Source organism: Prionailurus bengalensis, chromosome X (assembly GCF_016509475.1).
Source record: "Prionailurus bengalensis isolate Pbe53 chromosome X, Fcat_Pben_1.1_paternal_pri, whole genome shotgun sequence".
In the NCBI taxonomy this organism is placed as follows: Eukaryota; Metazoa; Chordata; class Mammalia; order Carnivora; family Felidae; genus Prionailurus; species Prionailurus bengalensis.
The window spans coordinates 99196152-99208335 of NC_057361.1; the positions used below are offsets into that span (position 1 = coordinate 99196152).

The following is a 12184-nucleotide window of genomic DNA, read 5'->3' on the forward strand; positions in this document are numbered from 1 at the left end:
CTGTGGGATACCAGGTAGCTGCTGACTGCCCCACTTAAGCGCACACGTGTTTGCATCATGCCCAGAGGAAGTGATCTGGATGCTTTCCTGGCGGTCCGTGGGGCAGAGGAATGAGCCAGTTTCAAAGAGGGCCTTCTCCATGCCAGCCATCCCATTAATGGGAAGGTTCGGATTTTAGAGAATTAATACTCAACAGGCATTGCAAGGCATCGTAGAGGTAGTAAAATTGAAGTCCAGATAGGAAAATACACTTGGCCAAGGTCAAACTGTGAGTTAAGGACATAGCTAGATACATGCATTAACTCATTCATCCATTTATTTATTCATCAGGCATTGTTTGCATATCTATCGTGTGCCAGGTACTGTGCTAGACGCTGGGGGTACAGCAACGGTGAGACCAGCCAGGCCCTACCCTCCTGGATTGCCTAGTCCCCAGTACAGACAAGTAAATGAGCTGATTACCATTTAGATTTCTGGGATTGGGAGGTCAAGGATCAAACAACTCCCTATAGACCAGTTCTGCCTTTACTTCCAGCCTCTTTGGCTCCTGCTCCCTGCTCCCTTGGGTTCTGGTCACGTGGGCCTTCAAAACACACCAAGCTCCGGGTGCCTGGGTGACTCAGTTGGTTAAATATCTGACTCTTGATTTTGACTCAGGTCATGATCCCAGGGTTGTGGGATTGAGCCCTGTGTTGAGCTCTGTGCTTAGTGTGGAACCTGCTTAAGATTCTCTCTCTCTCTCTCTCTCTCTCCTTCTCCCTCTCTCTCTCTCTCTCTCCCTCTCCCTCTCCCTCTCCCTCTCCCTTTCCCTCTCCCCTTCCCTCTCCCCCTCCCCTCTCTCCCCTACTCTCTCCTTCTCCCTCTGTTCCCCTTCCTCCCTCCCTCCTTCTGCCTCTCTTCCTCGCTCATGCTCTCTCTCTCTCTCTCTCTCGCAAGTAAATAAGTAAACAAACAAACAAATACACACCAAGTTCATTGCCACCTTGGGTCCTTTTCACTGGCTGTTCTCTCTGCCTGGAATGCTCTTTCTACAGGTCTCTGTATGGATGCCTTCTTCACAGCCTGATAACTCTGCTTAGATGCCACCTCCTGTAAAGCCCTCTCTGAGCCCCTGAGCCAAAAGCCCTCATCCCCACCGTGTTTGGTTGTTTGCGGTCTTGTTGAATCTCTGTCTCCCTCCTAGCTGACAGCGCTCAGTACTTAAACAGTGCCTGGCACGTCGTAAGTACTCCGTTACTATCTTCCAGCAGTCTTAGGAAAGGCTCAGGATTCCTTTTCTTCCCATAAGGCCCCTGAGCACCTTGGGTCTGAAATCCTTACAGAGGACAAACACTCTCATTTCGCAAGTAGTATATTGAGTTGCCGAAAGAGGCAGTAACTGCCTGAATTCATAAAGTTCTAGCAATCTCTTGCCTCACCCTTGTGCTCCCCCAGTCTTGGGGATATCACAGCCAGTTCTTCAGACATTTCTTCTCATTGCAGAGAGCAGTGCACCGAGAACCCGAGAGGCCATTATGCCCCAAGGACACTCAGTCTGAAAGCAACTAATTCTCTCCATTTTTGTTTATTTATTTTTTTCTTTTTCTTTTTTTTTTTTAATTTTTTTTTTCAACATTTATTTATTTTGGGGACAGAGAGAGACAGAGCATGAACGGGGGAGGGGCAGAGAGAGAGGGAGACACAGAATCGGAAACAGGCTCCAGACTCCGAGCCATCAGCCCAGAGCCCGACACGGGGCTCGAACTCACGGACCGCGAGATCGTGACCTGGCTGAAGTCGGACGCTTAACCAACTGCGCCACCCAGGCGCCCCTCCATTTTTGTTTAAATGGGAAGATCTTTGCCTTAATTTCTGAAAGATTGCTTTGCTGGATGTAGGATTCCTGTTGGCAGTTTTGTGGGTTTTTTGAGCACTTGGAGTGCTGTCTGACTGCATCAGGCGGACCATGTATACACCAACTCCCCATGGTCATCGGTTGGGGGCTGTTCCTGGGAGCATCTGTTCCCCAGTGTTGCCAGCCTTCTCCACACAGGCAGAGGGGCTTCGGACCGCGGAAGAAACATGAGGCGGTTGGACTTTGGGCCAAGCGCATATGGCCGAGGAGGTGTGGTAGGACACGCACATCAGCTGCTCTAGACGACCTGCTAAGGTGACATGACAGAGGGGCCGTGATTTGAGCTCAGGGTCATCTGATGACAAATTCCACGTTCTTAGCCGCTGGTTGGTTCCGTGAATGGAGAGGTTGGAAAAGAATAGCAGAGGTCTGCTAGAGGGTTGGTCAAAATTACTTACCTAGACTGCTTCTCATTTACATATCCCACACATTGTTAGAGACCCCTGCTCTGTGCCCATCCTCTGGCTGGGCTTGCTGGTCACAAAGATGAACCAGGCATGTTTCCTGCCCCCAAGGTAAATATGTCTGCTGGGCGATAGTCGTCTAAGGGGATGAACCCACACTTTACTGCCCCATCTTGTCTGTGTTGACTAGGGAGTCCTTCCTGGAGGAGGTGTTGCCTTAGCACTGGAGAGGACTTTTGGGGGTATCAAGCTTATTCCTTTCACTTTACAGACGAGGGAACCCAGGACTGCAGCAGAGAAATGGCCTGTAAAAGAGGGCATGCAGAAGGCATTCTGGAGGCCAGCCTCCCGAGTGGCCATGCCCTCCCCTGGGCCCCAGTCCCAGATGCAGACAGTGCAGCTATCCCAGATGCAGCTGCTTGGTGCCTCCGCCCTCCGCCCTACCCAGAGCTCTTTCCTTCAGAGGGAGACCAGGCTCTGCTCTAAGCCTCAGCCCTGGGCCATTTTTCCTTAAGAAAAAGAAGTGAGCAACCTCTTCTGAAGGCATTTAGTGTACTGGTGTGGGGGGAGGGTGTACGTGCACCAGGGGCTGGGGGTTGTGAGAAGGCATCTTAAAGTTTGGTGAGTTGCCTCTTCTCCTTGTCTGGATTTACCTCGTCCTCAGTTGAGTCCTGGAAGGGAGATGAGCCATAAGGAAAGAAAAAAAAGGTGAAAAGAAAGAATTTATCTTCGATTTCCAAACTCTACAGCATGAATTTCTCGAAGAAACTTAACAGATGCTATCTACCCCCCCGCCTCCCACACACACAGAGCTTTTGCAGATATAATAGGCCTGTCTTCTGGGGGTCTGGCCCTGATGATGACCTGTGACACAACTCGTAGTGGGTATTTGGCCAGCGGTACATTTGAATTCCCTTGAAATGAGTTGTTGCGGTGATGTGCTCTGGACCCTGTCCTTTACCCCGCACTTCAGGGGGCCGGGCCGGTCCCTTCATTGGTCAGATGAGGACTGCAGGCCCAGAGCAGTGGAGCAGCCTGTTCGAGGGAGCCCCGAGAGCTCTACCCAGAGAAGGCCGGCCTCTGGGGCGGGGGGGAGGGCCTTGTCCTCCTTTCTGTGTCCGAGATCATTCACTTATGGGCAACACACACCAGCCGGGTTCATACCCTAAGCACTTCCCACACCATCCTGCCCAGAACTCTTTTACTTAAAGGGTTGAAGACACAAGGCCCCTCCCCAAACCCTGGCACTAGACCGGTTTGCCTCTCAGAAACGTAAACAACCTTCTCAAGGGTGTTTTTGCAGGCCTTGACAGAGTGTTGCAATTTAGACTCTTCTTCCAAAAGGCCAAGTGTGATTCCATTACAACCCTCATTCCTCCCAATCTTCTTACAAATATGTGCCTATCAACGGGCAGTACCACACTTGAGCAACAACCAGCTATGCACTTAGAGTGAATTAACATTCTGAGAACAACAGGCCCACGGCTTGGAAACTGTTCTACCAATATTTTAGACTCCAGAAAAACAAAGCACTCCTTCTGAAAGCACGTTCGGTCAGGTTACACAAAGAGATAACAAGAGATTTCAGATTCCGGCATAGATGGCATAATTGGTGTCCTTGTCTCCCTCCAAAGCACAGCCCCCAGACAGAATTAGGGCCCTTATGAGAACGGCAGAGTTGGATCATAATTTTCTCTTTCAAGGCCAAGAATCTTTGTCTGGGGAAAATAATAGAGATAAGGCAGAGAACAAGGAGGAGTCTCTGTCTGGTACCCCTTGAATAAGGGGGGCCAAAGAAAATGAAACAAGGGATGTTTTGAACTCCGAAGTTGAAAAGAAGGTTGTGAGACCTAGGGCAGAAAGAAACCCATGGCAATGGCCGAGCCCAGACCTTCCCTTGGGGTGTGGGAACAAAGGTGGCAAGTGGGGGCTGACAGGTGGGTACCACCCCCGGGAGGAAGCCAGTGGGGCACAAGTGGGTAGCTCTAGCCTGCTGGGCTTTACGAAAGAAAACCTGCGATAGGAAACAGATTCATATGTAAATCTGTCGATCCGTGTGTAAATTCAGATTAATATGTAAATTGGCCCCTAACATCTTTCACAGTTCCCATCACAAAGCCAGGCAATAGGGTACTCAACTGGTCATCCTAAGTAAGAGGTTTCGGTTGGATTAAAATATTTATGAAGAATGAAGGAAAGTCAGGACTGAGAGGAAGTTGGGTTTTTTTTTTAATGTTTATTTTTGAGAGAGACAGAGAATGCGAGCAGGGGAGGGGCTGAGAGAGGAGAACAGGGCTGAGAGCCCAAGGTGGGGCTTGAACTCACAAACCAGGAGATCATGACCTGAGCCAAAGTCGGACGCTCAACCGACTGAGCCCCCCAGACTCCCCTCAGAGGAGGTTTTACAGTGTGATTTTCCCTGGCCTAGGTCCTCAACCCTAACACCCCAAGAAACACAAAAGATGGTTCTATTTCTTCACCTAATCAGGAGAAATTCCCAAGGATGTCTCACGAGTTCCATGGAGCCACGTCAAAATCTCATCTCCAATAGGGAGTCAGACAGAAATATTGTAAATAGAGGCTAAATTGGTTCTTTTGGTATTTAATAATATAAAACTTCAGGCGCCTGGGTGGCTCAGTCGGTTGAGCGTCAGGCTTCAGCTCAGGTCATGATCTTTTGGTTCGTGGGTTTGAGCCCCGTGTTAGGCTCTCTGCTGACAGCTTGGAACCTGGAGCCTGCTTCGAGTTCTGTATCTCCTTCTCTCTCTGCTTCTCTCTCTCTCCCCCCCCCCCTCTCTCTCTCTCTCTCTCTCTCAAAACATTAAAAAATTTTTGATATAAAAACTTAGACATTGGACTCTCACCATGGCCAAATTGTTAGGTGGGTAGATTCTATAGTCTCAAAACTTTGCCGAAGTCTCCACTCAAGGGAGTGTTCGGTGTTCATTCGTTCTGAACTGGAAGCAAGGAGGCTAGCTACCAGCTGTGAACCCTGGTCGACGTGTGGGATGGGAAGGGATGAGGAGGTCATCTCCATAGTCCCTGAGTTGCTATCCCAGAGCAGCAACCACAGCCAAGTCCGTAAGTCATGGTCCGTTCACCTCACCGTGCTTTTCTTCACCTTGTGAAACATGGGAAAGACTCACTCCGTAGGCAGAATAAAAATGATGCTTTCAATAACTCTGTTCATACCCTCCCGATACTTTCAGGCACCATACACAAACTGGCTTATTCCCTCTCATAACTGGTAGCCTTGTGATATTGTACAGCGATGCCTCAGTTCGCTAGAATCGCATTAGAGGAGAACTTCGGTTCATCAGGATCATGTACTTATTGCAGGAAAAGGCAAATAGCCACAAAAATCACTTTTACTTTGCTGAGTCTTTTTCTTTTTTAAGCCGCTGTTTGCGTTGTGTTGTGTTTTATGCATCTGCTTAGAGGCAGTCCCGGGGGTCAGCACACATTCAGCCTCATAACCTTTATCTTTTTCAACTACAATCATGGCAGTGAAGTTTGATCTCAACACGCTGGACTCATTTCTGACCCTCTGCCTTTGCTTGCGCTGTTCCCATCCCAACCCCTTCCTCATCGGGCTTCAGCATTTGGGTCTTGCCTCGTTTCCTCTTCGCATTTTCTGTCTCCTTTCACTCACCTCCTTCTTCTTTCTTCTTTCTCAACCTCACCTGGCCAGTCGTCTCCCCCTGCCCCAGCCTGTGGTCCCGAAGCGTGGATCACTCGTTGAGAGACAGCAGCTGTGACTTCGGCTTCCCACCGAGAACGGTTTTGTGGGTGGCGTTCTGAGGTTCCCTGCCTGCACCGCGAACGCTTGAATTTTCGGATCGGGTGTCCTACTTGTTTCCTCACCGAAGCTAGGGTGGTGCTTTACATGGAGTAAAAAACGAGCAGCGATGAGAGCAGCAGCTCGGATGCTTGGCAGGCCTACTGCGGGCCAAGTACTGCGCTGAGCAATATGCGTGAGTTAGGAGTATTTGCTGTTTTGCAGATGAGAAAACAAAGACAGGGAGAGGTTAATCATTTGTCCAGATCACACAGCTGACAAAGGGCACAGTGGAATATACTCATCGTACGTTCCGCTCAGTCCACTGGACTCCATTTGAGAAGAAAATGGCTGCATGCATATTTTCACGTATCTCTTCAATAGAAAATGAGAAGATAAGTGACAGCATGGTTTTCTTGTTTATTTCCTGTTCTTTAGAACATTTCATCAGCCAGAGTAAACCTATTTCTGGAGCATTCTGTGGAATTAAGGATACACTTTAAATATACAAGCATACCTTGGAGATATCGTGGGTTCAGTTCCAGACCACTGCAATGAAGCAAATATCACAATGAAGCAAGTCAAATTAATTTTGTGGCTTCCCAGTGCATATAAAAGTTATATGTAGTCTATACTGTAGTCTATTAACTGTGCAGTAACGTCATGTCTAAAAAATGTACATATCTTAATTAAAAAATACTTTATGGCTAAAAACTGCTGACCATGATCTGAGCTTTCAGCAAGTCATAATCACTAATCATAGATCACCATAACAGATATAATAATAATAAAAAGGTTTGAAGGATTGTGAGAATTACCAAAATGTGACACAGAGACACAAAGTGAACAAATGCTGTTGGAAAAAACGGTGCCAGTAGACTTGCTCAACATAAGGTTGCCATAAACCTTTAATATGTTAAAAACACACACACACACACACACACACACAACTGCAAAGTGCAATAAAAGGAGGTATGCCTGTATAACCATGCAATATTTGTGGATAAAAATTTAGCGGAATAAACCATTGGGCATGTGCTAGAGATTTTTCTTTTGTTCTTCTATTTGCATCATTTAAATAGAGTCCCTTTGGGGCCCCTGAGTGGCTCAGTCGGTTAAGCATCCAACTTTGACTCAGGTCATGATCTTGCTGTTCGTGAGTTCAAGCCCCATGTGGAGCTCTGTGCTGACAGCTCAGAGCCTGGAGCCCGCTTTGGATTCTGTGTCTCCCTCTCTCTCTGCTCCTCTCCCGCTTGTGCTCTCTCTCTGTGTCTCTCCCAAAAATAAATTTAAAAAAAATTTTTAAAAATTAAAAAAAATCCATTCCCTTTTCTATGCTTCAAGCTGCTCTTTTTTCTTTCCAAATCTTCGACCCATCTATTTAGTGTCTGTCTTAGAATGTAAGGGAACATATAAGATAAACATCATACAATAAGGAAGATGGAAATTAATTTAAAAAAAAAAAAGAGAAGGCCATCTCCCTTTCCTGAGTGAATGGTAGTCAGTCTGGACACACAATATCATTGCAGTTTAGAAGTCTTATACACTAAAAAGCAAGACAAGGGGTGCCTGGATGGCTCAGTCGTTTGAGCGACCAACTCTTGATTGTAGCTCAGGTCATGATCTTGTGGTTCCTGAGATTGAGCCCCTCATCGAATCCCCTGCTTGGGATTCTCTCCCTCCCTCTCTCTGCCCCTTCCCCACTCGTGCTCTATCTCAAGATAAATAAATAAGCTTAAAAAAAATTTTTAATGTAAAAAAGGAGATGTTTTGTGTGTGAGTGTGTGACACACACACACACACACACACACAATGGAGTATTATTCAGCCATAAAATATAATGAAATCTTGCCACATGTGACAACATGGATAGAACCAGAAGGTATTATGCTAAGTGAAATAAGTCAGAGAAAGACAGATACCATAGGATTTCACTCATATGTGTAATATAAGAAACCAAATGAACAAAGAAAAAAAGAGACAAACCAAAACACAGATTCTTAACTATAGAGAACAAAGAGATGGTTATAAGAGGGAAGGGGATGGGGGATAGGTCAAACGGGTGAAGGGGATTGAGAGTATGCTTATGATGAGCACTGAGTAATGTGTAGAATCGTTGAATCACTGTATTGTACACGTGAAACTATTGTAACACTGTATGTTAACTATACTGGAATAAAATTTTTTTTAAATAATAAATGATTAAAAAAATCAAAAGTAAAAAAAAAAATTTCCGCAACATCTTATGATACATATTGGCATTCGTTAATGTCATGTAGGCCAGTAGCTACTCTAATATATCCCCTCTGTTTACTGATAAGTATTTCCCCTTTGAGCCAGCAATAGTCTAAACGATTAGTGTTTTTGTAGCTTGTTCTGATAAATATGGGGTCACGTTGAATCTCCTACTTACACACTTATTTGACTGTTCTTTTGCTTTCTTACTTATTTTTCCATTTGAATTGAAACTGTGTTAAAATCAGAAAATTAGGGGCGCCTGGGTGGCGCAGTCGGTTAAGCATCCGACTTCAGCCAGGTCACGATCTCGCGGTCCGTGAGTTTGAGCCCCGCGTCGGGCTCTGGGCTGATGGCTCGGAGCCTGGAGCCTGTTTCCGATTCTGTGTCTCCCTCTCTCTCTGCCCCTTCCCCGTTCATGCTCTGTCTCTCTCTGTCCCAAAAATAAATAAAAGTTGAAAAAAAAAATTTATAAAAAAAAAAAAAAAAAGAAAATTACTTGGAGCAAATTGTCATATGTTACATATCTGCTGATCTAATCTACCCGTCCAAGAGCATATCTGCGATGGATCCTTTTGCAAATAACACCTCAATCTTACGCATTCTGCCAGTACTCCTAAAATCTCTCAGTGGCCCCTCATCTCTCCTTAGCAGTGGGGTTCAACTCTCTTTGTACCACTCAGTAGCTAAGTGAAAGTTGTCCAGAAGCTTCTCTTTACACTGACCTCGTTTCGCTCTGCCTTTAACCTTCTTTCTGTGAGGCCAGTAAAGGTTAGGAGGCCTGGTCTTGGTCCCTTTCTTTCTGACGTCTGGAACTTAGAAGACAGCTTTCTGAAAATAAGTTGCTTCTGTTTCTGAAAATAAGTTCCTTTCTATTTTGCATACCGAAATAGAGTTGGTATCACTCCGTCCACTCCTGCTCACCCGTTTTTGTCCTTCCGCTAGCATCCCTAAAGCTCTTGGGTTTCAGGAGATGCTCAGAAAAGGTTAAAAAAAAAAAAGGGAAAAAAAAACCCCGGGGGGTTGGGGAAGCTTGAAGTTGCTCTCACATTTTCCCACTCTCGGGATCAGACTCATTAGATTTTCAGAGCATCCAAAGACTTTTCAACCAGACTTTCAACCACCTTGAATCACTTGCTTTTAGTTCACGTGTGCGCTGTGGACTGGATCGTGTTTTCCCCAAATTCAGGTGTTGAGGCCTTGTCTTACTTGTCATCTAGGGCCGCCACAACATACCACAGACTGGGTGGCTTTAAACAGTAGAAATGTATTTCTCACACTGCTGGAGTCTGCAAGTCTGTGATCAAGGTGCGAGCGTGATCAGCTTCTGGTGAATGCTCTCTCGTGGCTTGTAGGTGGCTGTCTGCTTGCGTGGCCACACACGGTGCAGGGGTGGGGGGAGGGGCGGAGGGAGAGAGAGCTTGAGCTTTCTGGTATCTCTTTCTTAAGGGCACTAATCACATCATGAGGGTGGGCACCCCACCCTTATGTCTTCATTAAACCTAATTCCCAAAGTCTCCATCTTCAAGTATCATCACATCGGGGATAAGGGCTTCAAAATACGAATTTAAAGGGGACACAGCTGGGGTGTGTGGGTGGCTCAGTTGATTAAGCGTCTGACTACGGCTCAGGTCATGATCTCATGGTCTGTGAGTTCGAGCCCCGCGTCGGGCTCTGTGCTGGCAGCTCAGAGCCTGGAGCCTGCTTCTGATTCTGTGTCTCCCTCTCACTCTGTTCCTCCCCACTCACACTCTGTTTCTCTCTCAAAAGTAAAGAAACATGTAAAAAAAAATTTTTTTTAAATAAATAAAGAGGATAAAGGGGACACAGCAAGCCCTAACCCTCAATTGGTCTGTATTTGGATATAAGGCCTATAAGGAGTTAATTTAGGTTAAAAGAGGTCAAAGGATGGAGTCCTGATCCAATAGGATTATTATCTTTATAAGAAGATATAAAGATAATTTATATCTTTATATATCTAAAGGGGCACCTGGGTGGCTCAGTCTATTAAGTGCCCGACTCTCAGTTTCAGCTGAGGTCATGATCTCATGGTTTTGTGAGTTCGAGCCCCATGTCAGGCTCTGTGTCAGCAGCACAGAACCTGCTTCGGATCTTCTATCCCTCCCCCATTCATGCTGTCTCTGTTTCTCTCAAAAATGAAGAAACTTTAAAAAGAAAAAGATTAAAACAAAGGAAAAGGAGAGACATGGGAAAGTTTGATCTCTACACACACACACACACACACACACACACACACGGAAGAAAGGACACGGTGGGAAAGCCCTCACCCCTCAGCTAAGTTCCTGTTGCTGCAGCTGTTAGTTGAGGGTGGAGGAGACGGTCATCTCCTGAGGGTAGAACAGTCTTGCCAGGCTGCTCATCCCAGACTGAGGAGAGACTAAAGAACGGGGAGAGGGGACATGTCTGGAGGCACAAAACCTTCTAGAACTGGTTCTCCACACCCTTTGTCATGCCCATTTGCCCAAACAAAATGGCAATAGACTCTATTTAAAAACCACATGGCAGGGACGCCTGGGTGGCACAGTTGGCTGAGTGTCTGATGCTCGATTTCAGCTCAGGTCGGGATCCCCAGGTCGTGAGATTGAGCTCCAAGTTGGGCTCTGCGCTGGGCATGGGTCTGCCTGGGATTCTCTCTCCCCTCCCTCCGCCCCTCTCTTACTCATGGGCCCTCTCTGTCTCAAAAATGAATATTTTTAAAATATAAAAATAAAAGCAACATTGCGGTGTGTGCGTATGTCCAAACTCGTCGAAACGTATGCTTCAAATATGTGCGATTTTTATGACTGAGCATACTTCAGCGAAACTGAAAGAAAACAAAATTTTTGGCTCATTGGCAAATTTGGCGAGCTTTGATGAATTAGTCATACGGTAAGTCGATCCTTCAAAGAATGGCCCGCTTGTTTGCTTGGTCGCTCTGTGACTTGGCTGTTGGTACAGTGAGTTGGCTTGGAGCCAAGTCCGTGACTTCTAGCACCAAGCAAATGAGGTGGGACCGTTATCCACTGAAAGATCCTCTTTATTTCTTTATTTTTATTTTTATTTTTTTTAATATGAGATTTATTGTCAGATTGGTTTCCATACAACACCCAGTGCTCATCCCAACAGGTGCCCTCCTCCATGCCCAGCACCCACCCTCCCCTCCCTCCCACCCCCCATCAACCCTCAGTTTGTTCTCAGGTTTTTTTTTTAATTTTTTTTAATGTTTATTTAATTCTGAGACAGAGAGAGACAGAGCATGAGTGGGGGAGGGGCAGAGAGAGAGGGAGACACAGAATCCGAAGCAGGCTCCAGGCTCTGAGCTGTCAGCACAGAACCCGATGCAGGGCTTGAACTCACCAACTGGGAGATCATGACCTGAGCCAAAGTCATATGCTTAACCAACTGAACCATGCAGGTGCCCCTAATATTTGTCTTTCTATGGATAACTTATTTAACTTATAATGATACTCTCTAGTTCCATCCATTTTGTCGGGAATGAATGGTAAGATACCATTCTTTTTTGTGGATGATATATCACATATTTTTTCTAAGATTTTATTATTTTTTTACATTTATTTATTTTTGAGAGACAGAGAGAGACAGAGCATGAACGGGGGAGGGTCAGAGAGAGGGAGACACAGAATCCGAAGCAGGCTCCAGGCTCTGAGCTGTCAGCACAGAGCCCGATGCGGGGTTTGAACTCACAAAGTGTTAGATCATGACCTGAGCCGAAGTCGGTCGCTCAACCGACTGAGCCACCCAGGGGCCCCTTGTTCTCAGTTTTTAAGAGTCTTTTATGTTTTGGCTCCCTCCCTCTGTAACCTTTTTTTTTTTTCCTTCCCCTCCCCCATGGTCTTCTGTTAAGTTTCTCCA

General features: G+C 46.2%; 1 long non-coding RNA gene across 2 annotated transcripts in view; it reads left to right on the forward strand.

Moving 5' to 3' along the window:
• LOC122477606 overlaps window positions 1-12184 on the forward strand; it is a 68281-nt gene that overhangs the window by 32274 nt on the left and 23823 nt on the right. The gene's annotated exons all lie outside the window — the stretch shown is intronic.